The 5,000-nt window shown below is 41.8% G+C and overlaps 1 protein-coding gene across 1 annotated transcript in view; it reads left to right on the top strand.

Moving 5' to 3' along the window:
• Window positions 1-5,000, top strand: part of dok6 (docking protein 6) — an 83,389-nt gene that overhangs the window by 31,532 nt on the left and 46,857 nt on the right. The gene's annotated exons all lie outside the window — the stretch shown is intronic.

Genomic DNA, 5,000 nt, shown 5'->3' with positions numbered 1-5,000 from the left:
GTTCTGGGATTTTTGCTCACCGTTCTTGTGATCATTTTGACCCCACGGGGTGAGATCTTGCATGGAGCCCCAGATCGAGGGAGATTATCAGTGGTCTTGTATGTCTTTTATTTCCTAATAATTGCTCCCACAGTTGATTTCTTCAAACCAAGCTGCTTACCTATTGCAGATTCAGTCTTCCCAGCCTGGTCCAGGTCTACAATTTTGTTTCTGATGTCCTTTGACAGCTCTTTGGTCTTGGCCATAGTGGAGTTTGGAGTGTGACTGTTGTCTTTTATACTGATAACAAGTTCAAACAGGTGCCATTAATACAGGCAATTAGTGGAGGACAGAGGAGCCTCTTAAAGAAGAAGTTACAGGTCTGTGAGAGCCAGAAATCTTGCTTGTTTGTAGGTGACCAAATACTTATTTTCCACCATAATTTGCAAATAAATTCATTAAAAAATCCTACAATGTGATTTTCTGGATTTTTTTTCTTTCTCATTTTGTCTCTCATAGTTGAAGTGTACCTATGATGAGAATTATCTTTTTAAGTGGGAGAACTGGTGGCTGACTAAATACTTTTTTGCCCCACTGTAACAGTATATCAATGTTTGGTTTATTAAATGTAATAACTGAGTGCTGAAACTAAATATGCTAGACAAGCTGGGATCATTTTGTGTCTGTAAAGTGAATTATGCTAGAAATGTTGGTGTAAACGCTAATGTGTAAATATTGATTGATAAATATTGATTGATAACCAATCATATGGAAGTAAACTTGGAGTCACGCGATGTTGTGTGGTCCACCAACTACGATTTGGGTCCTTTCCAATAAATACTGAGGGTCTCTGTCACGGATCCCTCCGGAGCTTTCATTACGCACACCTGTCCCGTATTCCCACTGATTAGTTATTGTATAAGTGTGCCCTTGGTTTACCATTGTCCTGTCGATTATTGTTACTATGTCCGTTGGTGCGTGTGAGAACCTGTGCTGTGTGTTTTGGCTTTCGTGCCTTTGTGGATTGTGCAGATGATTACGGGTCTCGTCGCGTGTGTTAATCATTGTGCACATGTGTATTTATTCGAGGTACTCCTCGCTCTTTTGTTTGGGTTTCAACCCTGTGTTTTGCATAGTGTTTGTTTGGTCTTCGTCCCCATGCCTTTACATGGCGCGCCATAATTTGGGTGTAAATTAAACCCCTATTACGCATTCCTGCGCCTGTCTCCCGAACCCTTTATACCAACGTGACAGTCTTATTCTGGTGACAAATAAAAAATGATCTTGCTCTTTTGTCTATAAAAATCTCATAATGTATGCAAGTGTTACTAGGACTCTGGGGGGACTTGGCCTATCCGCAGGGGGTACTTGAAGGGTACTCCGAGCAGAGCAGAATTCAGTTGGTGGGACAGTAACCGATAAACATTGGGAACCACTGATGTAGGCTATACCCGCACTGTATCTGCAAGCTGTTGGCTAGAGCGCACTTGTCAATACCAACGTGGGCACACTCGCTATATAACCCAACATTGTCTGTGGGAAACCACTCAGTAGAGTAGAAATTTGCCATGGAAACCCATTTCACTTTTTATGCAGTACATGGGAATTGAACCACAAAGGTATTTTGATGTGCAGCTACGTCATCACGTACAGCCTTTCATCAGAAACAAGTCCATTTGATGGAAGCGCATCTCTGGTGGGAAAGTGGGCATATTGTTTTTATGCAGATTTTAGAATAATTGCATAAAAATCTGTCGCTACTGGATGGAAACGTAGTTATAGAGGAGAGTAACTATTCTGATAAAGAAAACGGTACATTTTTCACAAAATAGAGACATACAAAGACAAAACAAATGTAGTAATTACTACGTACATGTAGGCTGATTGTTTTTTTGATTGAACAGTATAAAACAATTAAAAGAGAGAAAGCCCCATTAAAACCACTTAGAAGGTATTTGTTACAACGCTAAAGTCACGCACTACTTATGAAGCATATCTGCAACTTTTATTAAAAAAATAATAATAAAATACTGTCAAATACAGTCATACCTTCACAAATATCATGATATGATATTTTGGCCATGTCGGCCAGCCTTAAGGCACGCACGCACACACTTTCTCTATTTCTCTCCCATGTCCACCCCATGCAGGAAGCTGCCCTCCCAGTGTCCTTCACTTCCTGTGCTCTCTCTGTGGTACTGTGCCAGTGTCAGCCTCTTTTCTCTCTCACTCCCTCTTGCTCCTTCACACTGCTAGTTTTTTTTTACTGATGTCTAGCTCTCTTATCTCTTCCACCCTCTCTCTTGCTCTCTCTCTCTCTCTCTCTCTCTCTCTCTCTCTCTCTCTCTCTCTCTTTCTCTCTCTCTTACCTCTCCCCTGCCTCTCATTTTCCTCACGCTCCCTCTTCTTCTCTTTCCCTGTGTGTTGTCCAGGCTGCCTCTCGGATAAAGTGTTTGTTTATGTGATTTTCCACTCGGCAGCTCTTACAGTGTGTGAGTTTAGACTTCAGACACACTCAGAGGACACAGGCTCAGCAAGGGAGGAAATGGACCAAGAGAGGCTCTTAAGTACAGAGATTTATCAGTGTGTGTGTGTGTGTGTGTGTGTGTGTGTGTGTGTGTGTGTGTGTGTGTGTGTGTGTGTGCGGATGAACAAGGCCACAACCTCAGGCAAGGTCAGTCTAGGGAACAGACCCTTTACCCATTTCCCTCTCAGATAAACTGCCCAGTTGTACACTGAAAAAAGGTTCTTAAGTGGGTCTTCCTCAGCTCTTAAGGTTCCTTGGAGAACTGTTGCCGCATAAAAAAAAACTTTGAGTTAAGTGTGGGGTTTTTGATGTGGCATCTACGGTTCTTCAGAATTCTTAAAGGTTCTTGAAATGTCTATTGAAGCCTGCAAATATGTCCCTTTCATAGCACACAGCAAATTGTCCAGTGTTAACTAGTGTTGAGTTTTCAGTGTAACATTTCTAGGGTTGATTCAAGAGTTAATCAGTGGTGTAAAAGAACCCCAGAGTTGGTGTTAATAACTAGAGTTGAACCAAAACCATGGCCATCACTATCATATTCCCCAGCATACTCTTTTGCAGGTGGATTTTCAGAATTGTTTCTTTCAATATCAATGTTTTTGCATGTATGTTTATTGATTAATTAAACTTATGCTACTCAAATATAAATAACATACATTTTTCTAAACTGTTCCAGTCTGTTACTTGGACTTATTGCACCCAAAATCATTCCAAATGCAGGTTGCGGGTGAATACAATTCTAAATGGTGTATATCCCTAATCTGGCAAGTGTGACTTGCATGCCAGCATAGTGTGACTTGCATGGCAGCATAGTGTGACTTGCATGGCAGCATAGTGGGACTTGCATGCCAGAATAGTGTGACTTGCATGCCAGCATAGTGCGACTTGCATGCCAGCATAGTGCGACTTGCATGCCAGCATAGTGTGACTTGCATGCCAGCATAGTGTGACTTGCATGCCAGCATAGTGCGACTTGCATGCCAGCATAGTGCGACTTGCATGCCAGCATAGTGCGACTTGCATGCCAGCATAGTGCGACTTGCATGCCAGCATAGTGTGACTTGCATGCCTTGTGTGTTCTGTAAACTATGAGTTTCAGGCCACTGTATTAGGGTAAAACTAGGCTGTATTGTCTTTAAGAATTAAATTTTAATGAATGAAATCAACAACCATGTCTCTGTCACTAGCAAAACGTCATGAGTGGTACAAGTACCTTGAAAATTAACTCGAAAGGCATCCTGGGAACTATGCAAATAAAAATCCCCAAATGTTTTTTTCAAAGAACCATCCCATTTATGGTTCTTCAGAGACTCTAAAAGGGTTCCCCTATGGCATCACTCTCAATAACCTTATTTGGTTCCAATTTGCACTTTTGTTTTTAAGAGTGTACACACACACACACTTCCACATGCATCTCTATACACATCAGTGACCACAGTGCCATGTCCTGGAGCTCCTTTGGGAAGAGACCAGGGAGAAGTAGACAACACACAGATAAACAACTCAGTCTGACTCTCATTTCATAGCTCAGTAACTCTCATCCACATTCTACAGTCTGGAATCTTACTTTCCATTGTAAACAGAGCTTTCTCCATCTTTAGAGGAAGACATTGGTATTCACCAACAACTGTCTTTCTGTTTGGTGTGTGAGGGAGTGAGAATTTGATTCATGAAACCATCAGCCTCCACTTAGTGGTTAATTAAACAATTCAATAACACCCCTCCTCTTCCCTCACCACTGCCAAGAGTGCCAGAGTTGAGCTTTTCGAGACTTGTGCACACGGCAGCGTATGTGGTGTATGTGTTTGTGTGTGTTCATGTTCATCTTCCTGTTCCTGTTCCTGTTTGTGTGTGCATGTGTGCCTCGGAGAGAGATAAGGTGTGTGTAACTGATTAAGAGAGTGGAGATATTATCGACTTGTATGGGTTTGATTAAAAGATTGTCACTGTTGCTCCGAGATAATTATTTTCGGATGCATTCACACAATTTCCTTAGAGATCAATCCTGTTAATTGTTTTCTACACCCAGGCTTCCCACCATTTAATTATATCACCCTATTGGGATAATAAGCTATTGATTTTCTGGTGTTAAGAATGTCAGTTGATCCCCCTGTGTTCTGCTTGTTGATCAAATCTATCCGAGAAAAAAATGCTTTATGGCCTGATCCCAGATCTGTACTGGATGTGCTTTAGAAGTACAGTACAGATTGCGGTTGTCACAGTTACCACAATGCTCCATTTTTTATTGGGAAAAAAGAATAGAGACAGAACTCTATGGTCCTGAAATCTGCTCTATGTACAATATCTTGTTATTTAGCTTGGGACAAATAATTGATGGCCGGGTATATCAGGGGTCTGGTGGTCAAGTGCTGTAGGAGTACAGTATAGGAGAGAGGAGAGGAGAGAGGGAAGAGAGAGAGGGTTAGGGAGGGCAGTGTTGAGAGTGGTCAGAGGGGGAAAGATGGGATAGCAGAGGAGAGAGAGGAAATGCAGC

The sequence above is a fragment of the Oncorhynchus mykiss genome, chromosome 11 (genome assembly GCF_057628025.1).
Source record: "Oncorhynchus mykiss isolate SJ-2025 chromosome 11, ASM5762802v1, whole genome shotgun sequence".
NCBI lineage: Eukaryota > Metazoa > Chordata > Actinopteri > Salmoniformes > Salmonidae > Oncorhynchus > Oncorhynchus mykiss.
Note: the sequence above shows the minus strand (reverse complement) of the source record. Positions and strands in the feature narration are given on the sequence as shown.